This window comes from Mustela nivalis, assembly GCF_964662115.1.
Source record: "Mustela nivalis genome assembly, contig: HAP1_SCAFFOLD_1125, whole genome shotgun sequence".
Taxonomy (NCBI): Eukaryota; Metazoa; Chordata; class Mammalia; order Carnivora; family Mustelidae; genus Mustela; species Mustela nivalis.
Genome location: NW_028135539.1, coordinates 87,250 through 113,641, shown reverse-complemented (window position 1 = coordinate 113,641; position 26,392 = coordinate 87,250). Strand labels below are relative to the sequence as shown.

Sequence of the window (26,392 nt, the reverse complement as noted above, 5' to 3'; positions counted from 1 at the left end):
CTTTGGTTGGGTCATGGAAAAGTTCTACTAAGATTTACCCTGTAGTTAATGCAAGTTCAAGATTTTCTTTTAACAAAAAGAATCTTGCCAAACACTCAATAAAAACAAAGAAAATAAAAAGGCAGCGTGATTTTTGTTTTCTCAAGAGATATCACACTGCATATGAACAAGCTAAACTGGAAGCTCCAGGGACGCCTGGGTGGCTCAGTCGGCTGGGCGGCTGCCTTCGGCTCAGGTCATGATCCCAGCCTCCTGGGATCGAGTCCCGCATCAGGCTCCTTGCTCGGCGGGGAGCCTGCTTCTCCCTCTGCCTCTGCCTGTCACTCTGTCTGCCTGTGCTCACTCTCTCTGTCAAATAAATAAATAAAATCTTTAAAAAAAATAAAATAAAATAAACTGGAAGCTCCAATAAAAGGAAAAGCTTATTTATGACCTTGTCAAAGAAGTATGAAAATGTAAATCAAAATTGATACTTTTCATAAATCAAAAATAATGTTTTATATATCTTTCTAAATTGCATCAATATGCAGAAGATCTAATTGAAAGCAAAAGTGTTATATAAATTGTCTTCAAAATCCATAAGAAAAACTTGAAGAACACTTTATGGAGATTTTTAAATTTAGAGTTCATTTTTAATTTTTACAATATCTCTTTGAATTTAATGTTAACAATTCTGAGTTGGCATAAAAGTTAATGAATTTATATAGCTTAAACAGACACAGGTTGGGGCACCTGGGTGGCTCAGTGGGTTAAGGCCTCTGCCTTCGGCTCAGGTCATGGTCTTAGGGTCCTGGGATTGAACCCCACATCAGGCTCTCTGCTCGGCAGGGAGTCTGCTTCCTCTCTCTCTCTGCCTGCCTCTCCCCTACTTGTAATCTCTGTCTGTCAAATAAATAAAAATAAAATCTTAAAAGAAAAATAGACACAGGTTTAAAACTGATAACTTTTGTTTCAAAAAATGACATCAATTTTTCTAAAAAACATTAATTAGTCAATTAAAATGGCAAATATTAAAGGAAAATGGTTTTTGGCACCTGATTAAGTTACTGGAAAACTTAAGTATGTTTGGAACTTTGTTACACAAATCTACTTTTTCAACTATGAATTTTATGAAATCTAAATACAGACCAAGTATTTCAGATGAAAATGTGGCATCTGAATTTAGATCTCCTATAACTCTAACATACCCACAAAATTTTAAGACTCACTGCAATAAAAAAAAGTCTCACAAATATTTTTATTTGATTACATGTTGAAATGATAGCATTTGGGGTTGAAGGGTTAAGAAAATATATTATTGAAATTAACTTCCCCTGGTTTCTTTTAATTTTTTCAATGTGACTACTAGAAAATGTAAAATTGGCTATTGGCTCACATTATATTTCTGTTGAATAGTTAGAGACTGACTACTCAAGTAGTCTATTCCCAGAAGCATCAATATCATTGGAAAATCTCTTAGAAACACAGACTCTCAGGCCCCAACCAAAACCTACTGAATAGAATCGAAATTTTATTAAAAATTCCAGGTTTGGCCAAGATGAAGTAATAGAAAACAGATTTTTGCTTTTGTCTGAGACAATAAAAGAAAGGAAGAATAAAATGTATGTGAAAAAATGGTTTTTAGGAAACAGGACATCAGAAAGTAAATGAGGCAAACCTAGGATTGTCTCATCTTATTGTCTTAAGAGATTTCCTGGCAATGACATAGGAGGAAAAACAGAGGAAGAGCCCAGTGACTTTCTGAGTTGAGGATACAGAACTGAGAGAGTTGGAAGACAAAGAGTTTGGAGGGCAGAAGGGAACTGTACACAGAGAGAACTTCAGAATCCTCAGTCACCCCTGAGAACTTAGCTGAGTACTGATCAGTGCATGTGTGAGTAAACTACCCGTGGCTAGGGGAAAAAATACCTGAAAGGATTAGAGGTAATACTGACTGGTGTTCACACAGGGCCAAGAACAGTACCTGTTTCTACCAAACAGACTAGAAAACCTCATAATTCAGAGGCATTCAGTCCTCAGGAAGATCTTGCCTCTGTAGTGAGGAATAATTAGCCCCACACTGAGCATTAATCCAGTCCCACCTAACAAGACTTAAAAAGCAAGACACAAAAGAATCAACTGTCTCCATCTAATTTAGCTATGTCCCAAAACAAAACTTAAGAATATTTGTATTAATACAAAAATATCCAGCACCCAAGAATATAACATCACAATATCTACAATTCAGTCAAAAAGTTCCAGGCACAGACAGGAAAATTCAATCCCTAATGAGGAGAAATGACAATCAATTGAAACTGACCCAGAATTAAGACAGATAGTAGAATGATCAGACAAGGATGGGTACTCACAGTTTTAGCAGAGACATGAATATATAAAAACACAAATTCAGTTAATAGAGATGAATCTCCAATGTGTGAGATGAACAGATATTAGATGGAATTAATGACAGGTAGACATCACATACAAAAAAATTAGTGAACTTGAAGACATAGCAGTAGAAACATTCAAAATTAAAAAAATTAAAAAGGAATTTAAAAAAACAATGAAACAAACAATTAAAAAACCCCACCAGAACATGAATGAGCTGTGGAGACAGCAAAAGCAACTTAATATATATGTAACTGTAGCATTCATTAGGCAGAGAAGGGGCAAAAAATTACTAAAAATTTTCTAAACCTAATAAAAATATAAAGTCCAAAAAGGGAGAGGGAGGGGAGCTTGACTAACCCAAGCACAAGAAACATGAAGAAAACTATACCAAGGCACAGCATAATCAAATTGCTCAAAACCAGCAGTTAAAAAGAAATCTTAAAAGCAAATGGAGAAAAAGAACACACTATAGAGGAATGAAAATAAAGAGGATAGCAGATTTTGTCAAAAACAGTGCAAGGGAGATTCAAATTAAAACCACATTGAGATATTACCTTACACCAGTTAGAATGGCCAAAATTAGCAATACAGGAAACAACATGTGTTGGAGGGGATGTGAAGAATGGGGAACCCTCTTACACTGTTGGTGTAAATGCAAGTCGGTGCAGCCTCTTTGGAGAACAGTGTGGAGATTCCTCAAGAAATTAAAAATAGAACTTCCCTATGACCCTGCAATTGCACTGCTGGGTATTTACCCCAAAGATACAGATGTAGTGAAAAGAAGGGCCATCTGTACCCCAATGTTTATAGCAGCAATGGCCATGGTCACCAAACTGTGGAAAGAACCAAGATGCCCTTCAACGGATGAATGGATAAGGAAGATGTGGTCCATATACACTATGGAGTATTATGCCTCCATCAGAAAGGATGAATACCCAACTTTTATAGCAGCATGGACAGGACTGGAAGAGATTATGCTGAATGAAGTAAGTCAAGCAGAGAGAGTCAATTATCATATGGCTTCACTTATTTGTGGAGCATAACAAGTAGCATGGAGGACCTGGGGAGTTAGAGAGGAGAAGGGAGTTGGGGGAAATTGGAAGGGGAGGTGAACCACGAGAGACTATGGACTCTGAAAAACAATCTGAGGGGTGTGAAGTGGCAGGGCTGGGGGGTGGGAGTTTGGGGGAACCAGGTGGTGGGTATTAGAGAGGGCACGGATTGCATGGAGCACTGGGTGTGGTGCAAAAATAATGAATACTGTTACGCTGAAAATAAATAAAAAATAAAATTTTTAAATTAAAAAAAAAGAAATAAAATAGTGCAAATGCCAAGAAAGTGAAGCAACATCTTTAAATAATTAAAAAAACAAAACAAAACCAAAAAAACCCCTGCCAATCTAGAATTCTCTATCCAGCAAAACAGCTTTCAAATATAAAGGCAAATAAGGACTTTATCAGATATATAAAAGCAAAAAGAGCTCATGAGCAGCAGTCCTGCATAAAAAGAAATATTAAAGGAAGCCATTTTGAGCAGAAAAAAAAGACATCTCATACAAATATGGATAAGAAAGGCATGAGGAGCACTGGAAATAGCAATTACTTAACATTGAAATTTTTCATTATTTAAATATCTTTAAAATAGGAGTAACTTCTTAAAACAAAAATAATAATTAATGTGGAGTTAATTACAATATGTAGAAGTAAAGTGCATGACAACGGTAATATACAGCTGAGATGGAAGCATACTATTGTAAGGTTCTTACATGCGAAGGGGTTTAACCTCATTAAGTGTAGACTATGGTAAGTTAAAGCTGCAGACTGTAAACCCTAAAGCCACCATTAAAATAACAGAACAGAGAGATACAGTATGGTAACCCATCAAAGGAGAGGAAATGGAAACGTGAAAAATACTCAAATAATCCAAAAGAAGGAGCAAACGGGCAAAGAGAATAGAGAATGGGATAAATAGAAAACAGATACTGTTGTATTGCAAACAAAAGCAAGACCCAATTACACACTGCCTATAAGAAGTGAAACGTAAAGACACAAACAGATTAAAAGGATAGAAGATGACATAAAATGATGTCACCCATCCAAAGAAAGCTGAAGAGGTTTTATTAATATTAGGAGATTTTAGAGCAAAGAACATCACCTGGTATAAAAAAGATCATTTGGGGCGCCTGGGTGGCTCAGTGGGTTAAAGCCTCTGCCTCGGGCTCAGGTCATGATCCCGGGGTCCTGGGATTGAGCCCCACATCGGGCTCTCTGCTTGGCAGGGAGCCTGCTTCCCTTCCTCTCTCTCTGCCTGCCTCTCTGCCTACTTGTGATCTGTCAAATAAATAAATAAATAATCTTAAAAAAAAAAAAAGATCATTTCACAATGATAAAGTGACTAGTTCATCAGGAAGATATAACGGCCCTAAACATCTATTCACTTTAACAGCTCTGCTTCCAAATACAGGAAGCAAAACCTGATCAAACAGCAAGGAGAAGGACAAATTCACAAGCACATTCACATACTTCAATACTGCTCTGTCAATATTTTATAAGAGAAAGAGAAAAATCAATGAATACATAAGAGATAGAACGAGATCCTCCAGTGATCAGAATGCATCCTAAAGTCTGAGAAGCACTGTTCTACACTACTCTCAAAGGACAGTCAGTCCATATTCAGGTCAACTTCTGCTAAATTTTTCTTTTTTCTTCCTTCTGATATAACTGGTGCTCTTGTGTCTGACTTCTAGGCTAAACAGGAGTGAGAGTAGGTATTTCTAGGAAAGCTAATCTTGAAAAACAAACCACAGAATTGAGATGGTAGAGGTGAATAACTCCTAATGTTTTCATCTTAAAGAGCTGGAAAAAATATCAGCCCCACCACTTGGATTTAAACTCCTTGAGATTTAAGGGACTCATCTCTAGGACTACACTAAGAGCTACTCTGAAGGATTATGTAGACAATGCTTGGCACGTGGCCCAACACAGAACAATAACACATGCTTTTCCTACCTTTTCCACCACACTGACTAATCTGTATGAACGCTCCTGATGCAAACCTAAGCTTTCCAGCACATCTGCTGGAGTCATCCCGGAAAGGATAGGGAAGGGAATATCTTCACCAGCAAAGCATACCAGTATCTCTATTCTGATCATTGAAAATTCTGAGACACCATTCATCTAGCCAATACTTTTCCTTCTAATCTTAGTGAAGAGCTTTATTTATGGTGGTAATTTACGTTCTTCCAACAGCTGTGGCCTTACATCTCAGAATGGATTAACAGAGAAAGGTTGAGTTGGACACCTTTATTACAAAGTTTCAAATTATGACAACTATATCAGGAGTAAATATGACTAATATAATTTTTTTAAGTCCCATTGCAAAACCTCTATCACTTGTTACTGACTGAAATCGGGAGTGGTAAAAACAGGGACAGAAGTCAGAAGACCTGACTTTCAAGCCAACCCTGCTGTCTGCTTCCTTTATCATCTTGAGTAGAACATTTTTCTTTGTGAGCCTTAATTTTCTCATCTATACAAGAAGGATAAGAAGACAAGTTCTGTTCATCTTATAGAGTATAAAGAAATTTAAAAGGAGATGCATGTGAAACCATAAAATGTACATAGATGCTAAGTATTATTTCCATTGCTCACTGTCATCGGTTCCTTCTATTAATATAGAAGCTTAAGAGGTCATTGCAGGGGGGATAGCTGCTTAACACCAAGCTACTAGTTTTTTCTCCTTTTTAGACTTAAGCACTCAATATGGCGTGACCAACCATGAGTTTTTAAAATTCAATAATCTCCCAAATTACTACTTGGAAGTTTTCTCTGCACGTAATAAAGGAATGTAGCAACAAGAAAAGTTTGAGTAACTTATCCAAGACTATATCATGAAGCCCCGGGAGTTGAGAAATTTTGGCTTACACTGGCCAAACTGCCCCCCCACACACACACAAGAAACCTTACTAGAAAGTTAAGAGTGACAACATTATACTTAATAATGCTAGAAAGAAACAAATAGTGGCTGTGCCCTTTGGACAATGCTGCATTAAAACAACAACCACAATCAGTGTTTTCAGTGAGCTGGCCACAAATCTGGAACAATCAATGTCTTCATCAAAAAGTAGGCAAATGCTTGAACTGATTCTCCAAGCCCAACATGGACTCAGGGCACTAAAAACTCCAGCCCTAAACTGATAGTTAATTCTTTTTTTTTTCTTTTAAGATTTTTTTATTTATTTGACAGACAGAGATCACAAGTAGGCAGAGGCAGGCAGAGAGAGAGGAAGCTGATAGTTAATTCTTAAATTAATTCTTAGTCCTTAAAAGTTACTACATTAGCATCAAGCTACTCTTCCAGAATCCTCTGTTATACGGGTGACCTTCACTGTGATTAACTACCATGTAGTTATTGGCTCAGTGCACTGGAAAGTAAGTGTGACCTTGGAGCTGGAAGATCGATATTTAAATCTCAATCCAATCACCCACTAGATAAATGATTTTGCCCAGTCATTGTACATCCATGAGCCTTGAAACTCTTCCATAAAATCCAAGTAACACTACCTACCACATATGGTGGTAGTGTTAATGGTGGATATTAATTACGTGAACGTGCCTAGCACAGTGTCCTGCCCAAAATAGTGCTCAGAAATATTTATAAACTGCGATATCTCTTACATTTAAATGACGATTATTCACAATGAGTCATTTTCGTAGTACTTTAACTGAAACTTCCAAGTATTCACTGTTAAGAAGACTTTACTCTTAGCAAGAGCTGTATGTTCTACCAGACTATGAATGGTACTTCAGGAAATAATAATCATAATCATAACAATCCTAGAAAACAAAAATCTTGAGAAGGAAAAATCCTGTCATATTGTGCAATCTTTTCATCTTTTAAACTGTCTCCACTTTCCGGTCTATACTGAAACTAAAACATTAAATCCACAGGCAGGCATCCTCCAATTTCCCACACTTGATGAGGATAATGAACTTGGTAAGCCCAATCACAATGGAGGCAACTCTCCCACAGCCCATCAATTCTCCCCCGTTGTTCTAAAAATTGATAACAATGGGGATACCATTTGGAAAATACAAGATGAAACAGAAAAGCCATTCTTAGGAACTATCAGGAATCCCTGAGAACTTGGCAATCAGAGAGGATAAAAAGCTTGGAGGAGAAAAAGGTGTGAGTGATCATTATGTAAACACAGCACTGAATTCTGAAAGCCAACTTCTAGCTGAAATGGGAATTAGTCGAGAAGAACATGTATACTGGAGACCACAGTTATGCCGGTAGGAAATAGGAGTGGGTTTATCAATGTTACTAGTTCTACAAGGAGATAAGATGGTATTATTTGAACCTAGAACCAGTATCTGTGCTCAGAGTGAAAGTGGGTTTTCCATAGTACGTTTGCAGTTTCCTCTAAGGTGTGTGTGTGTGTGTGTGTGTGTGTGTGTAAGAAGCCTAAACGCTAGAGACAGAACTAATTTTTCCATGGGGGGGAAAAAAAAATACAGCGCTTCCACTGCCTGCTGTAACCAGCTTGTGTTTATGTCCAACACTCTGAGAATTAAGTACGGCAAAAAATGCCACGTGATGAAAACTTTTAGTTTTTTTAAATAAAGTAATGAGGAAGTTTAAAAAAAAAAAAAACCACACACACATGTTGGGTTTACATAAATAACCAGCCAAAACATTTTTCTACCATATAATTTTCTTGTCAAGCATATATTTTTCTTTTTCCTGGAAACTCAATGTCAGAAGTCTATGATAATGATGATCATTTTTCAACAGATAATTGGATAATTCTGGGGTCAGAATGAAAAATATATATATAAATCCTATTTAAAAGTCTTATATCAAATTCATTTTTAGGAACAGGATGGAAATAGTCTTAGCATTGCTTGAAGTAAATTGTCTCTGTACTTGAGCTCATGGTCTATCAATGTTTCTAAGAATGTAGGTTCTTAACCTTTTTCTTAAGAGCTTTTGAACTTAAAATCCAATGGACTAAAAACTGCAGTCTTGAAAGAAATAAAGAAAGATAGGAAGGAAGGAAAAGCATGTTTACTTCCAAATATTCAACCATGGAATTTCCTCATTCCGGCACACAGTTCAAGGACAGAGTTCTGTCTTTCTACTTGCTCCACTATCAAGAGCTACATCTGAAACAGGACATACAGACATAGCCCTAAAGCAGAGTGTGCTTGTCAACAGTTCTTCTTGAGCCCCAGAGTGATTCACTCTAAAGAAGGCTGCCCGTTGTCCTCAGAGAATCTTTCTAGAAGAAGGCAGATCCAACTTCCTCTTTGAGCTTCTCCTCTTCTTCAATAGTGGTAGGTTTCCTCCACCTGCCCAGCTGGTATTTTTACGATTAAACATGAGTTTTATCAGAAACACAGACTTGTCATCCTTAAAAGGCGGAAAAGGGGAGATAAAGCCAGGTAGCCCACATCCCACTGGATGGGAAGATGAGACTCCTGAGAGCCTGTACTGTGCAGATATGCTTCTGCTTCGTGAGGAAATTACGCTTTCCTTCAACGGGCCTGAAAGTGAACTACTTCCCTCACCCAGACACAGCTGAGAACAGCAGGACAGAAACCAGAGGCTGTTGGCTGCGATGCCCAGCACCAAGAAGCGGAGGAGAGCCATGGGGCACAGTCCCTCCTGGGTGACAATAAGCCTGACAACCAGTTTCTGCAGAGCTTGGCAGACGGAAAAGAAAGCCTCTTTAGAAATACAGTTGGCAAAACACTGAATATAAAGGATACTCTGAGCAACTGCATAATTGCAGACTTAGAGTAACTGTCTAAACTCGATCCCCATAGTATGTCGTTTATATGTCGGTGGCGCAGGCTAGACCCCCACTGCACATCCTTTAACAAAACGGTTCCTTCTTACTTCTTGTATAGCAGTGATGGAGACAGATGGAGAGGGGACAGCAAACCCAGGAAGATACTGATATGTCCTCTCACTTATCGTGGAAGGTTTATGACTTTGGATAGGAGTTCAAACTCACATACTACCACTTACTGTCTCACGTCATTTGAGGTACTTAACCCCCAGGGTTTTAACTTACAAGATGGTGCCAATGATGAGAGGCATGGCATGTCAAGCCCTCAGCGCAGGGCCTGGCACGTGGTGGACCGAATCCATGATCCTCCCATCAGCAGCTGCCCCACCCCCACCACTGCATCTTCTGTGTCTCCATTACCCCTGGACCATGCACCCAACACAGCACCTCTGACGCTTTCCTTTGCATTTGGGCTGACAATGCATCTCCAGACTGTAAGCGCTGTGAGGGTAAGGGTTCATTCTGTGTTCTCAGTATGAGCATGTGCTTATACCTGCATACGTTTCCATGCACGTGCCCCCTGCGTGTATGCGCACACACACACACACACACACACCACTACGAGGTTAACAAATGTTTGCTGAACAAACAAGTGAATGAATGAACAGACTGTTGGGCTACTTTCATTGTTTATTTCTATGTAATTCCAGTTTTAAAACCCTTTTCTCCAGATGTTGTCAGAGACGGTTAACTTCTCTAGGTTAACTGAACCCACTGACCACATCTGGATTCCAACTAAAGCAGCATCCCTCCGTCTGGGTGAGCTACAGTCTGCACTAGCACAAGCTCCTCTCTCAGCGCTGTAGACAGATTCCCATATCTAACTCCTGTAGATTGGACTCCCAGAACTGTGCTTTTTTAATTGGGGAGTTCTAGAACCAAACTCCATTTTGGCACAGGTAAGCATCCTTTCACTTGTTTTCGGAATTTTTAAAAAGGAGAGCAAGAAGAAATGCAAATGAAGCCATTCGCATACACACACACACACACACAATTTCAGAGAAAGAGCAATTTCCCTGCAGTGAGGACCAGGTGGAAGGACTCCAGAACTCACAGCAAACACCATCAAGCAGGAGCAACATCTGGCAGGGATGTTATCCCTGAAGCTCTGGCTCAAGGCAGGGCAAGAACATCCTTTCTGGCTGCCTCCCAACAGCCAACCCGCTCCTTTCCTTGCTCTGAAGATACCCCTCCTCGTTCACAGCTTTAGAGAGAAAACTAAAGGTTCCCAAATCCAGGATCCCCTCACACTTCCTCTCCAGTATCTTTTCATGGACACAGAACTACTGCTTGGAAACACCCCTGAGGAGCCTCTAGAACAAGAGGCCCTGCACATTCTTAATACGCCCATGAATTATACATAAGCTACTCTGGCCACAAAGCCCAAAATACCTTCCAAGATCCTTCAGAAATATAATTTTGGGGGGAAAAAGTAAACATTAATTCTGCTCTGTGTAGGAACAATTTCCATCTGCAAGGGAAAGGTTATCCAAAAACAAGGCCTTGTTTCAGTTCCTTTCAAGGTCCTGCCATGGGTAAGAAAAGCCAAAATAAATTTCAAACCATTTTCCCCAAAGTTCTGGCCTTTGAAATGCCCTGACCTGACCAGTTTCAAAACTGGTGTTTCCAAGTTTCAGTTCCAAAGAACCATTTTTCTTAAAGGGAAAGTTTTCTCTAAATAAAAGCTGTGACTGAGGGCGCCTGGGTGACTCAGTGGGTTAAACCTCTGCCCTCAGCTCAGATCATGATCTCAGGGTCCTGGGATCGAGTCCTTCATTGGGCTCTCTGCTCAGCAGGGAGCCTGCTTCCCCCCTTCTCTCTCTGCCTACTTGTGATCTCTCTGTGTCAAATAAATAAATAAAATCTTAAAAAAAAAAAAAGCTGTGACTGAGTCTATTTAATGTGATTATTACACCTGACGCAGGTGACAGCCAAAGGGGACTGGCTCTCGACAAGGCAGAAGAAAGAGCCTGCGAATGGCCAAGAACAAATGAGGAAGAAAGGATCGCCCACTCAAGAAGCACGATCGAAAAAGGGGAGGAAGAATTGTACCTCTGAACACTGCTTAGAGAGTCAGTCCTTAAAGGTCTCCTCACAAGGAGAAAGCAATTCTGTAGCCATGCAGTCATGAAGGTTCACTAGACTTACTGTGGTCATCATTTAATCCATCCAAATACCAAATCGTTATGCCGTACACCTGAAAGTAAGGTAGTGTTGTGCGCCAATTATACCTAAATAAAAAACTGAGGTGGGGGAGAGGCCAGGAGAAGAGAGCAAGAAAGAGCAGGGCCGCCCCCAGAGACACAAGGACATGCACCAGAAGCCCAGGGCAGTGAAGACACAGAAGGCATCCTGATGAGCAGGACGAAAAGCTGACAGAAGTCATCAGAAGGGATAGCCTACCCGGTGTCAAAGAGCAGGCTGGCTGGTGGGGGAAGCAATTAAACACCAATGACAGATGGAGATAAGGGCATCCAAGGCAAAGTGTCCCTAAGACACTTGAAACCGAGGCCTGTGGGGAGATGGCTGGGCAGCCACCAGGAGCAGGAGCGGGAGAGGTAGCGTGTCAAAGAGGAAACACAGGGTCCCAGGATGAGAAGGGAGGGGCCGAAGTCCGGGGGTTGGATGACGGCTATGGGGATGTGCGTGGGGGACAGGCCCGGGGCACCAGAAACACTAGAGAAGTCCTGTGACCAAAGGAGATGCCTTCGGCAGCCCAGCACCTCTCCTCCCCAGGGAGAGAGTCATTTCTAACCTCTAGGGAGCCCCGTGGTGAAGGGGCAACATGGGCCCCGTGACCAAGGCTGCTGGCTTGTCTTCCAATAGTTCCCCCGGTGGAAAAGACCAGACATGTGAATTCTGAGCATCTATCTGTATCTGGAATCTGCCGGGACCAGTGTAGCACTCCACCCCCTTAAACAGGAATAACCACTTGGGCACTGTCATCTTCTGAAAGGAGTGGAGCTGGCAGAAGACAGATAACGGGTCCAAACCGAGCTCTTGGAATTGCCCATGCAAACGACAGTAAAACCCACTGAAAGCTGAAACACTGCACAGTTCAAGTACAGCTGTGAAAAGAGACCAAGTAAGAGACACGAGGATGTGTAAATGGAGCACAGAGGGAATTAAGGGCTTAGGACCGTGGGTCTAACTCAACAACTACAGGTTGTCCGGGGATCTGAGGCAGCAGTGGTTTCCAGGGCAAAAGCCCCGAAGAGTTAGAGGGGCTTCAGGCTGGGTTTTATACACATCCAAGTGAATATGGCTTATTTTATAACCTTTTATAGAACAAAGGGATTGCAGCTGACCGATCCTAATAAAAGGCTGTGATTTATGCTGCTGCTCCTAGAGAGCATTCATCCACTTCTGTGCACAGTGATTAGGAGGGCAGAAGGCTTCTGAGGCCGGGACTGAAGTTCAGGGCACAGACACAAGGCCTTGTGTCTCTGGCACTTGACTCCCAACAGGATTACACCAAAAGGTGCAGCCTCCCACCAAAGCCCACACCCGGCATGGGTCTAGTCTGCGGCATGGGTCTAGTCTGCGGTTTCTGAACTGTGAATCCAGCCAGGGCTGGGCTCAAGCCCTTCCTCATCTTTAAGTGTTCTCCAGGCCTGTCACACAGTAAACACTCAACAGAAGATTTGCTGAATTAAACCAAAGAGCCAGGTCTTGGATAAGTAACAGCTTCTGCATGCGAAACTCAAGTTTTGTCATGGATAAGATAAGGGATGTGGGCAAAACACCATCCGGCTTTGGCCAGTGCAAAACAACCCAATCTTCTGAACACAAAAAAAAGCACTTGTCTGAACACACAGTCTTTTTTATATACTTCATGCAAAAAAAAAAAAAAAAAAAAAAGGAAGTAGTTAAACCTGATTTACATGTCTAATTGAAAAAACATTTTTGATATTAGACCCATCCCTTTGTTAATCAACAAAACACAAAAGCTGTGTGGGTTTTCAGTAAGAAAAACTATACATACTGGTGATCCCTGAAGAAATTTATTCAGAAAAAATGTTAATTCTGACATTTTCTTTTAAGCCTTCTCCCATGAAGGGCTGTATCTAGAATAACATTGACTTTGCAGAAACAGATAAGACTATTGACAATGGCTAGAGTTTAACAAAGGCGTCTGGATTTTTACCTTCCTTGGTTACTGCACAAAAGCAGCAAATGTAAGTACAGTTGCCCCAGCAGCTGGCAAGTTCTCTCCCATATGCGAAGAAGTTGTGAAACAGCTGGGGAATGCAAGATGCTTTTGAACAAGCTGCTATGTGATCCAAAATAACGCCAGCCTGTTCATCTTCCCGTACAATGGAAGCCACAGCCCAGGGCAGGTCTGGCGCATGCCCTGCAGCTGCTTCTTTCTTTGCAGCAGGGGCCCAACAAGTGGCTACAAATGGAGTGAGACGCACAAAAGCGGAAACCTTGCTCCTAACCCTTTGCGTGCTGTCACTGGGTCACGCGTGCAGCTCTTTTTCCAGTGTGGGAGAAAGCTGCATTTTATACCCAAATGTAAAACCTCTCTGATGTTTTAAATGGAACCCTTCCCTGTACTCCAGACCCATGCGCCACTTCTTGCTGACAACTTTCCCAAAAGGGTGGTGTTTGATGACATTATAGGGTTTCTGTGCTTTTGCCCATGACTGATTGTTTGAAAGAGAAATGCACAAGAAAAATCCACAGCTACAAATTAGCAATGTTAAAAAGGTCTTTCCAAAACAAGCTGGCATGAAAAAGGATTGCTCCACTTGTATCTGCTAAGTTTAAAGCATTCTGGCTTTATAACACAGGAACTAGCTCTACTGGTTGTCTACTGGTCATTGAGCCTGAGCATGGCCTGACTTTGTATCCACTTTCAAGCTACAGTCTAGCCATTTTCCAATCAAATGGTATCTCAAACTCTCCTCCCCTTTCCACCAATCTGGTGGCTCACCTTTAAACAGACTCCAGAAAAATATTCTGTTTTCCAGAGAAATGTTCGCTCTTGCCAAGGCTGGGCCAGCACAAGTTCCACAGAAGCGGTATTTTTCTTATTTTTCTTCAGGGTTACAAACAGCTAGTGGATGAACAAAGAGAATCCTTGCTTCTTCACACCAGTGTGTCTGGTTTTGAGTGTTTTTTTTTTTTTTTTTTCTTTAAGTCCTGTCATCCTGGCCATTAGGGTTACAGGCTTCAAATTTAAAGGAAAGATAAATGGCTAGAGGACTGGCCACAAAATTATACAGCGGTAAAATTAGGAAGAAAGCCCTACAGTTCCGGAGCCCCTGGTAAATTCCTTGGGCAACTAGACAGAATTTTACATCACGACCAGCCCTGCCCCCCAACCACTGATTCCAAAAGAGGAGTCACTCACTGCATTGCACAGCAGTGTTAACTAAGAAGAAGAGCAAGTTCAAGGCAAAGAACCACCAACTATTTTACCTCTTTGGAGGAGACAAGGGAAGAAAGAAAGAATCTGTTCTTAAACACCATGGTTAATACTTGGTGTTTGTTAGATAGCTACCACAGGCTAGACTCTGTGCTACTAAGTACTTTTTATGGATTATCAAATTTATCCCTTATAGCTTCAAATCAGGAGGTGCTATTATTATCCCTGTGCTAGAAGAGGAAAACAAAGTTCAGAGAGGCTGAGCAACTTGCCCAATATTACAGAGCTATAAATGGTAAAGGTGGCATTTCAAGCCTGCCATTGTGACTTCAGATGCTTGCCCTTAACCATCGTGCCTGTCTCCACAGCTGGCACTGCCCTGGGATGTTCTGAGTCACAGGCTGTCAGTCCAGAGTTTAAAACAACATCTTTCTTAAAGGCAATCCATCTTAAGTATATTCAAGACAATACCAATAGCCCCTATTACAAATGAGCTCAGTGATGCATACATGTGCACAGATAAAATCATGTTGTTAGATGCCGAAAAGGCATCTGAGTTTCAACTCATTAAGCAGTTAATCAAGGTTGGCCATATTTCCAAGGCACACTTGATGTTACACACGTAGCCAGCACCGCCACCCAGTCACACCACTTAAACAGAGTAGGAACTGCATGCAGCTCCTTTCAACGGGGAAGGCAAACAGAGATTCATGCCATGTAGAGTTCCTACCACAGGCCCACCTGCCTCAGGAGACACAACAGAGAGGACCACTATTTCTGACTCTCTTTGGAGTTGCCAGAAAACTCTAAGCATCTTTGGAAGAAGCCTTGGTTGTCGCCATACACCTTCAACTTGAAAAGTTGGTTTCGTTTTGGTACTTGGTCCTAACAGAAGCCAGCAAGCTGTAGAAAGTCCGCCTAACCCCAATGCCTAACATCACCAAATCCCAACCTGGGCTTAGAGCACATACGGTGACTCTTGAATCAGGTATCAGCCTTTGTCAAAGACACAGGGATGAGCAAACAGCACTCTTTAGAGCAAGCCAGACTCTCTACGCTTCAGTTTACTCATCTGTTAAATTAAAAAAAAAATAAAAAAACGCCTCGGTGGGAAATGGTGAAGATCCTTCCAAAGTGTGTGTGAAGAGTCTCTCATCCGCCAGGCACTTTATAAAAAAAACAGTTCCTGCCCTTTCCTCGCCGCAGAAGGGAGTGGAGGCAGATAAGAAAGCATATGTATTCTATCCACTGATCACTGGGGGACGGTTTCACATCGGAGCAGAGTGCCCTGGGTTTTTCTTAGCAGCACCTCTGGTCTCGCATCCAGAGCCCTGAACGTCTTGTGCGCGGTGGAGATGTTGCCCAGGCCACTTCAGTGACCGGACTTGTGCGCAAGCTGGGTTTGCCTAAGTTCCCACCACCTCCGGGAAAACAGGGAGCTCTCTTAATTCCCACAGCCATCCTTCTCCCCTATCGCACGAGGAACTTCCTGGTGCAATAAACTGTCCGACTTCACCAGAGCTGTAATGCCTTCGCCAGAAGCGCTTAACCCCGCACCTGACCCAGACTGCGGCCTGGACTGGAGTCTCCCGGCCGCTAACTCACAGTAATGCCATTACCGCCTTCTGGAGCACTGCTCCGGGTGCCGGCGGGTGCCGGCGGTCCCCCGGGGTCTAAACCACTCCCTTCCGGGAGCCCGCACGCCACCCGAGGCTGCAGGGAGGGGCGTGGACTGGCGGGCTGGCCCGGCGCGCCGCGCGGGGACTTCAAACCCGCGCGGGCCCTACGGAGGCGCGACCCTGGCACCGGAGGAAGGGCGCGGGAGCCGCGGCAGCTCTTGCCACTCGCCCGTGCAGTCCGGAGAGGAAACAGGCAGTGTCGCAGTTCTGAACACTGGCGTGCACCTCCGCGGGTCACCCCCTTCCCCGCCCCTCCTACCAGCGTAACGGGCCGCGGAGCTAACTTCCCGAAACTCTACAGAGGGAAATCCTGACCCGGCCCGCACCTCGGGGCGGGCGCGCGCCAGGGCGCGCCGGGGACGGAAGTGGGTGGGAGCAGTGGCCGCGCCGCGCCGCGCCTTTGTTACCGCTCCGGGACCCCGCGGGCCGCCGGGAGCACCCCGTCGCAACCGCCCGGCAATCGGCCGCCGGCTACCGGGTTCCCGTCGCCGCCCGGAGCAGGACCGCCCAGAGCTGGAGTAAAACTGGCCCCACCACCGGCCCCTGAGAAGGGCGCGCAGCTGCGTGTCCTAGTGTCTGCCGGCCTTAGTCTACGCTGCCGTTCCCTGCCCTGGGGCCACCGCGCGGAGGGACGTTCCTCACCTTCCCGAGCTTTCCCCCAGACCTCTGGGTGACAGAATCGCCGCTTCCCGACGGACAGCGGCGCGGCAGCCCCCGCTTCTCAGAAGCGCCACGGCCACTCCCTGCTTCCTTTCACAGAGCGAGGATCGGGTCCCCCCTCTCGGGATGATTCACTACGCTCCTTACCTGGAGGCTCTCGAGCAAGTCCCCTCCCCTCCGCCGGCCCGCGCAGCGATCGGGAGCTGGCGCCCTCTGCCGGGCCACCAGCGGGAGCACCGAGGAACCGAAGGGACCGAAGAGCAGGACAGAGGGTCCGAACCTGAAGCCCACTCGAGCGCAGGAGCCCCGCACCTACCGCCGATGGACATCGCGTCCCGAGCACTGGCCTGCGCGCCGGGGCAGTCCTGGCCGCCGTAGCAGTGCTGAGGCCAGACCCCGGGGGAAGAGGACCAGAGCTGTCCTCGAGCCCCCGGGCCACTGGGCGCGTCCAGAGTCCCCCACTTGCGGGCCAGCCGGTTCAGCCCCGCCCCCGGGGATGTCCCTAAGAAACCACTATGAATAGCGTCTGCACATTTAGTTTTAAAGCACCGGGATGGCAGCTTTACCGAGTGAAAACAAAGTTTGGGTCTTGTATCTCAGTAGCCATCTCCTGCTCAAATTAAAGAGGCGGAGGGAAGGGCGGTGGCCCGTCACACCCCCAGGGTCCTAGTTCTAGGAAGTGGTTTGGGGTGAGCTCCAGGCGTATCCGCAGCCCCGGGCCACCAGGGTTCTTGGGTGCCAGTGGAGCCCTGGGTCTGGCTTGGGGCTGGAGGCCGGCGCCGCCGTGTCATTCACCCGGCCGGGAGGAGTGGCTGTCCGAATGACTCGCGCTTTCGCCAGAGTCCACACACTCGCAGCAGGTTAGCCTCTCTCCCTCCCTTTGTTCCCCCCGGTCCTGAGTGAAACTTTGCAGGGGGACTAAGAGGAGGGGCAGAGGAAAACTACACGCGGGGCCCCGCGTCCCACCACGGGGCGCCTGCACACTCACACCCCAACTTCCCAAGCCCACTCACCGGTTCGGCTCGCCGGCCGCGGTCGCCCACCTGCCAGGCGGGCCCCCCCCACCCAGCACAAAGTTCTCGGCAGCGACGAAGGTGGCGGTCGCTCCGCGGCGGCGCCGGGCGGGGAGGCGCACACCGGCGCGGGACCTCGGGGACGGCGGCACCGTCCCCACACCAGCTGGCTCTCCGCGAGGGGCCCGGCGAGTCGACTCGCCGCTGCAGCCGGAGCAGAGCAAGTTGCGAGGCAGGTCAGGGCCGACCGGGAGCCTCTGTTCCCGAGCGTGGGCGCGCAAGTCGCGGCGGGGCGAGCGGGCGCCGGGTATTACTTGTAGGGCCCCCGGGTGTCGGCCGCCGGGCGCTCTGAGTGGCTCGGACGGCGCGCCAGGCCGGCTGGGCGGCACGACCCACCCCCTCGGCGCGTACCCGCCCCGGCCCGGCCCCGGGGACGCGCCCACGCGCACGCGCCTGGCGGCTCCGGGGCTGCCGGGACTCTCGCTGGGCTCCAGCCCTGCTACCCGGAGGCCCGGAGGGGCCCCGCTTACCCTTAGAGACCCGGAGCGGTCGCTCTGAGTTTGAACCGTTCGCGGTATAAAACCCACCAACGCGTGCGAACGTTGCTGTCCCCAGAACTCTGGGCCAGTTGTCAAGGAGACCGCCCTTGGTGGCCCAGACACAACTGTGCAGAAATCTTGTCACAACCCCCACCCCGCCCCCGCAAAAGGCTCCTCGAGACAGGGGACCATGCCCTATCTCAGTGGTTCTCACACTCTACACTTCAGCCAATCACAGTCCCCAGAGATTTGTTAAAACAGGGCTGGTCCTTGCCTCCCCCACCTCACTCCTCCTCCTCCTCCCTTCTCTGATTGTTTTAGCCTAACCGGCACCGGAGAATTTGCGTTTCTAACAGGTTCCCAGGTGACGCTGAGGCGGTTGTGAATATCAGTTGAAGTTTGTCAAGTACTTGGTAATCAGCAAAGCAGTAGATAGACACATTTATACTTGTTAAATCTACTTGTGCAATTTATCGGTTTCAGTAGCTAGCACTCACATTTCATTTCGTTCCAACCCTGGCTTCTTTCCCTCCAAATGCTAGATTCTTATTTTTCCTCTTGGGTATGCACTGAGCTTTTGTGTGTCCCAGCCCCCATCACAAAAGCAGAAGGCGAGTATATTACTTTGCTGGGTGGGCCATAACAACACACCAACCACAGTCTGGGTGCCCTAAACAACAGAAATTTATTTACTTACAGTTCTGGAGACCAGAAGCCCAAAATCAAGATGTCAGCATGATTATTGCTTCTGGAGCCTCTCTTCTTAGCTTGTAGATGGCCATCATCTCTTATAAAGACACCAATTGTGTTGGATTTTTGGACCCACCTAGATGACCCCATTTTAATTTACTTTCTTCTTTAAAGACCCCATCTCTAAACATAGCCACATTCTGAGGTGCTGGGAGTTAGGACTTCAACAGATGAATTTTGAGGGGATACAACTCAGCTGGTAACAGGGAGCTTCACTGACCGGAAGAGCCTAGAACAGAAACTGAGCTTCTGCCTTCTATCCCTGTGCCCTCCATGTAGGCTGGCCTGTGGATTCCTATTGCCGTAACTGAGTGCTGTGCTACACAACTGGAAGGACTTAAAACCTGGTAAAGAAACCATTCTCTCAACAGAGCATAGGGTCTTCCCGAAGATAACACCCAAAGTCCAAAACGAATATTGGGAAGCTATCAGGGATCTGGGACCCCCACCCAGCAAACATTTCAGAATTAGCCCTTTACTTTTTGCTCATGACTAGGTCCATGTCACCCTTATCTTTGTTCTGCTTTGTTGGGGCTGTGACCTCCACCTAATACCCGTGTCATCTCCAGAAGTCTCCAGAAGGAAGGACTGTATTCAGTAAAAATATTAAAGACTCTTCATTCTTCCTGCTATCTGTGAGAGCTCTGGCAGCACTTACAGCTGGAGAAGACAGGAAGGAAGGAAGGAAGGACAGACAAGGGCTGTCTGCACTGTTCCCACACTAACCAGAGTCATGGGAAAGACTGATTTCCAGCAAATCAGTAATTGTCCTGAATTTGGAGCCCCCCAGTCTTCTTCTGATTCTGCCCTACTTCATATCTTTGCCTTGTGGCTTTGTCTAACACCAGGCCAGACTTTCCCAAGCCCCAGAGCCAAATGGCTATTAGAACACCATAGCACTCCAAACTCAGTATGTCCGTCATTGAACTCTTCCCCCAGCCATGTCCTCCTCCTGCACGGACTCGCCATCTGAGTGAATGACTCAAACACAACTCCATTCATGCCATCCAGAAACCTGGGAGCCCTCCAAGATGGGACCTGCTTGAATCCACCTGCTACTGTGTCCTTAATGTTCTTAAGAGACCAACCCTATTCATTCCTACCGCCATTGCCTCAGCCAAGCCCTTTTGAAAGATTTCTCTTCTGGTGTTTGACTCTCTTCTCCACTTGGCTTCTTAGCCAGCATCCTCTCTACTCCGTCTTCAACCATCTTTCAAAAACAGAAACCTGGTTATCCTTCTACTCCGTCTTCAACCATCTTTCAAAAACAGAAACCTGGTTATCCTCTGCCCTTCTTAAAACTTCTCAATGGATTCCCTTTATGTTTCAGGAGAAAACTCAAGCTTCTTTGCTTACCTCCCTCCAGAGGTTCATCTTCAATCATTTGCCCATGGGTGCCCTTTCCTGTAGCCAGGGACCACTCACAGGGCCCTGCAGCTTCATGAGGTCCTGTGCTTTCGGAACACAAATACTTAGGACATTCTTGGTCTAGAGAGAAGATGTCATTCAGCCCTCTCTGAATTAAGAGCCCCCTTGCTTCTCTCACAGCACCCCATGTGGGCTTCAGGCATAGCTCTTAGAACACTGGGGCAAGATTATTGGGTCACTTCTCTGTGTCCTCCATTAAACCATGAGCTCCTGGAGGACAAGACCTCGTCCATTTTTTGTAGGTTTGAAGTCTAGATTGGACTTGATGCTTGGGGGAAAAAAAAAGTTTGCTCTAAGCAATGAATTAATTCTTGGGAATTCAGAGGATCTGTCAAACTTAACATTTGTTAAGTTTGTTAAGCTAGAGCAATCTTCTCTTTTCTGATAATATTTGGTGAACACCCTTAAGTCATCCCCTGTTTGAATTATTAATTTATCCTTTAGAATCTCGAATTAACTTCTATGCTTCCTTTTTTTTTTTTTTTTTTTTTTTTTTTAAAGATTTTATTTATTTGTCAGAGAGAGAGAGAGAGTGCAAGCACAGGCAGAGAGAGTGGCAGGCAGAGTCAGAGGGAGAAGCAGGCTCCCTGCGGAGCAAGGAGCCCGATGTGGGACTCGATCCCAGGACGCTGGGATCATGACCTGAGCCGAAGGCAGCTGCTTAACCAACTGAGCCACCCAGGTGTCCCAGTATGCTTCCTTTTTTTTTTATTTAATTTTATTTTTTCAGTGTTCCAAGATTCATTGTTTATGCACCACTTCTATGCTTCCTTAATACTTAGGATTCTCTAGGGTTTTTCAAACTGCTGGTCAGGAGATCAGTTTTGTGGATAAAGATGAGTACCTTTGTTTTATGAAATCAAATTAGAATTGAAACAGTCCAGTGTATCCTATATAGTAAATATTATTTTCATGAAACTTTTATTTTGGTTAACTGTATTTGCAAGGTGTGTGCATGTGTGTGTGTGTGTGTGTGTACGGGGTTGTAGTATCATAATTTATTCCAAAAAAACTGGTACAACACTCCCTTAGGAAGTGTTGGATCTGTGTTCATCAGAGGACACATTTATGGAGACACTAGAGAAGGTGGAGTTAAGCAGAGAACATTTTCTGGAAAGATATTCTGAGCCACTCTTTTAATCAAGGAATTGGCAGAGTGGAGAGCAAAACACTGTCCTCCCTCTGCACACAGTAGGTGCCTCTTAAATGCTTTTATTGACTGGTGCATGCGTGGAGATGGGCAAAACTGTGCAAGATGTGCGTGGGAAGTTCTTTTGGCTGGAGTCTTAGAGGGAGTAAGAAAAAATGAGATCAGTGTCACAGAGAAGAGGGGAGAGGCCTGGTTTGTCACCAGACATTGCTGGTGTTCCCTGAGGTTTCCAAACATGAGCAAGAGGTACTATGACATGGGATTTCCTAACCTGGTTTCCATCCTGAATGTTCCCAAATCAGAAGTATGTAATTAACTGAGCCTTTGCTGAAATAAAAGTACCAATTTCTCTGTGCTCGAGTTGGAAATATAAGAAGCCTGGAGTGATTTGCAGGGGCTCAAAGCAATGTGTTCGGTTCAAGAGTCAGATTTTCTCATCTTGATAGCCCACTAGCCTAGAAAGCCTATTGAGAGAGGGCAGAAATGAGATAGGATTATTTAACAAAGGAAAATAACAAATGGCCCTTCTAAAACTATAAACTTGAGAGTTATGCCAAGTATTTCCATCCATTTTGAATGCCTTTAACCAAGGAACCGAGATCCAGCCCACAAATATTTAGAAGGCAATGTTCTCACTCCCTGGTCTAAAGTTTAGAATCTATAAAAGAAGGTTGCCATGTAAATAAAGAATACATATTCCTACTCGTTTTTTTTTTTTTTAATTGCTTAAGTCATTCTAGCCCGAGTAGTATAGAAGAATAAAAATTTGGGTCAGGGGAAGATAGAAAAGATTTTTAAAAGGAGAGACAAAGAGGGTAAACCAGAGAAAGCCAAAATTATAATTAAGAAGAAATTCTATAGGACAACTCTCTACTCTCTCATTTCTAAGTAGAAATACACTTGGCCATGAACATTATAGAATTATATTTTGAATTCGGAAGATGGGCAAAATCTGAAAGGAATCAGACTGTGGCAAGCATGAGTTTTAACCAAACTTTAAGATGAGTTCCAAATTCTACTTCTTTGGCTTTGGGGAAAAAACAAAAACAAAAACGAAACAACAAAATAAACACAGCAGGATGGATTGGGGAAAAGAAAATGTGGCTTTGAAAAATTCCTGAAGGGGCACCTGGGTGACTCAGTGGGTTAAGCCTCTGCCTTCAGCTCAGGTCGTGATCCCAGGTCCTGGGATTGAGCCCTGCATCGGGCTCTTTGCTCTCTGCCTACCTCTCTGCCTACTTGTGATCTCTGTCTGTCAAATAAATAAATAAACAAACTATTAAAAAAAAAAGAAATAAAGAGAAAAGTTTCTGGAGCTGAAGTATTCTTTGATATTATTTATAACACTGGTCATTTCTCAACTGTCCAACTGGACACCAGTCGAATTTTCTCCCTGAAATACAGAGAAGATTCTTTATCTATATTGATTCTTTATCTATGTTGAATTGGCCTTTCCTTACCTTTTGTAATTTTACCATTAACAAAGCTCTATTTAAGACCTTGAAAATCAGCAGTAGTTTTGGTAGTTACTATCAGAGGAATATGTGACCTTCCTTCCAATAAAAATTGAAAATAGAGGTGGGGCAGAACTAAGCAGAAGTTGCTCACCTCCTTCAAAGTAGCTGCTCTAGGGGACCATGGGCTTAGTTCCTTTATGCTGTTGCCTCTTTGGACACTGGCACCTCTTTTTTAAAAATTCAAATTGGTAGTGAACCTTCAACCTTTGCCTGCTTGATTTTGTCTCCTCTCTGCCTCATGGTCACTTCCTCGTTCTAGCCTCCTGTTGGCTACAGACTGTTTCCCAGTCTAGCATTGCGGTTTCCTTGCTTCTCCAGGCTCTGAAGGTTGCAGAGCCAGCCCCATGGGACTCAAAGCTGTGTTACTTTGAGCTAGTTATTTAACCTCTCTGTTCCTCAGCTTCCTTACCTACAAAAGGGGGATAATAAGAGAACCCCTCCCTTTGAGGCCTGTTGTAAAGAACTTTGGATGATACTTCAAACATGGTAAGTGTTAAATCAACTATTTTTAGTTTTTGGAAGTGGAAAACTTCATCCATCACTGATGGATAAAGAAGGTGTGAGATATATACATATATATATATACATGTATATATATGTATATATCTCACACCTTCTTTATATATGTATATACATATATATATATATATGGAATATTACTCAACCATCAGAAAGAATGAATATTTACACTTACATCAACATGGATGGAACTGGAGGGTATTATGCTGAGTGAAATAAGTCAATCAGAGAAAGAAAATTATCATATTGTTTCACTCATATGTGGAATATAAGAAACAGCACAGGGGATCATAGGGTAGGGGAGGAAAAATTGAATGGGAAGTCATCAGAGAGAGAAAAAACCCATGAGAGTCTCTTAACTATAGGAAACAAACTGAGGGTTGCTGGGGGGGAGGGTAGAGGGATAGAGTAAATGGGTGATGGGACTAAGGAGGTCATGTGATGTGATAAGCACTGGGTGTTTTATGCAACAGATGAATTACTGAACTCTATATCTGAAACTATTGATATACTATAAGTTAGCTAATTGAATTTAAATAATAATAATAAAAAAGAAGTGAGATCATGACAGTTGCTTAGAAGTTAGCCAGTGAAAAATGACAAAAGAAAACCTTGGGAAGCTATTCTGCTAGTATTTGAACGGTCTTGTTACACGAACTGTTTGCTTCAGAGAGTCAACATTCATTTTTATGCCACCATAAAACCACCTGAGTGACCTTGGAAATATCATCTCTACCTGCTGCAGCCTTGGTCAGGGGATGGTTTCTACTTTCCCAAGACAGATGAGCACCCTGGGATAGGCCACTCCCTGCAAGCCTCGTGGACAGACCCCAACCCAACAACACCCCGTGTTGTTTTGGAAATTTTCCTGAACTTCTTTGAAACCTGATCTCACCCAAAGCCTATATGCCACACTTCAAGCCTGTTCCCCCCAGTTCTATTTCTGGATGAGGCCACGCTGTGGACAACAGTCTTTCCGGAGCTGGAGTCCTCCTGATTCTATTGTGTTTCTGAACCGCTGCAGAGAGAATGCATTTCTTATCATTCCACCTTGTTTATTAAAAACAGCCCTTTTATCTTCCTTATAAAACCTTGCCTAGTTCTAAACTAGAATTTTATTTAATATGGCAGGATAAAAAACAAGTAATTCTCCCCCTCAGGATGAACTAGAACAACACAGGAAATAAAAGACTAGGCACGCAGTCAGAGGCTCACAGAGCCTTTTCCTGCTGGGAATATTGATCTAAGACATGCCTTCTGACTCTAACCTGATATGCCTTCGAGAAGATGACCTGAGAAAAGACGTAAAGAAACCAAAGTCCAGTAAATTAAAGCCAAGAGGCTTGCATAGCCATAAAAACACCGGACTTGGGGTGCCTGGGTGTCTCTGGGTTAAAGCCTCTGCCTTTGGCTCAGGTCATAATCCCAGAGTCCTGGGATCGAGCCCCGCATCAGGCTTTCTGCTCTGTGGGGAGCCTGCTTCCTCCTCTCTCTCTGCCTACTTGTGATCTCTGTCTGTCAAATAAATAAATAATCTTAAAAAAAAAAAAAAACAACACCCGACTTGATCCTATGGCGATCAAAAGATCTTTTTTATGACATCTGACACCATCTGTATGTCAGGGCTCAGGGGATACAATCAGGAGGTTTTCCGGCAAGCTACAGGACGGTCTAACGACCTGGTCTTAGAAATTGTAGTTAAATCCAGAGGCACATCCTTCAAAGGGCTCAAAGAAAACTAGCAGCTCATCTGCGCTGAAAATCAAAATCTGGAGTTAACACAGGACTTAAGACTAGTGCTTTCTTCCAGACAGTGTAACGCTACCATTGCAGAGCAGGACAGCAAAATGCCTATGTTGCCAGGGCTCCCAACTAGGGTTTTGGGGGGTGGCAGACGGGCTTGGTGGCAGACTTCAGACATTCTGTGTATCTTCTGATTGTTGCCACTGCTAGTTTCTTGTCACCCACGGTGCTAGCTGTCCTGACTCTGTTCCTTCCTCACTCCACACTGCCCTTCTTTCCCGAAGTTAACAGGAGGATAGCAGTACTGTTAGGTTGCTTTCAGCTAAAAGTAACAGAAAGTCCTTTCTTTCTTAGCTTCCAGAATGGGGCTTCATTATGGGAAGTCCAGAGGGCTTCAGGATTTACTCTGTCCAGTGGCTCTAGTTCTGCTGCCCTGTGGGTTCTTTTTGTGAGTTTCATCTTCAGGTTGGTGGCAAGAAGATGCTGCATCTGGTCCCAGGCCTCAGAGCTGAGCTGGACAATATCCAAAGAAGAAAGAGAAGTCTTTTCTAGAAGCTTTTTGAGAAGACTGAAAAGTAAGTTTCCCCTAAACCACCAGGAAATTTAAAACCTCTCCTTGCACACCAACGGCCTGAGTTATTTGTGCTCATTGCAAAGGCAGTCACTGGCAAGAAGGGTGACAATGCCCCTGAACCAGTTAGGCCTCGCCCTCGTGTCGAGGGCTCCATGACTCCATGACTCTGGGAGGAAGGAGAGAGGCCTAAACAAAATTGGAGATCTATTACCCAAAAAAA

The 26,392-nt window shown here is 44.4% G+C and overlaps 1 long non-coding RNA gene across 2 annotated transcripts in view; it reads right to left on the bottom strand.

The window, feature by feature from the left end:
* LOC309857720 overlaps window positions 1–17,082 on the bottom strand; it is a 28,215-nt gene extending 11,133 nt beyond the window's left edge. For both annotated transcript variants that reach the window (XR_014307869.1, XR_014307870.1), the window contains exon 1: window positions 16,922–17,082. This is a non-coding gene — a long non-coding RNA (uncharacterized lncRNA). The remainder of the gene's footprint in view (window positions 1–16,921) is intronic.
* Between the last annotated feature and the right edge of the window lie 9,310 nt (window positions 17,083–26,392).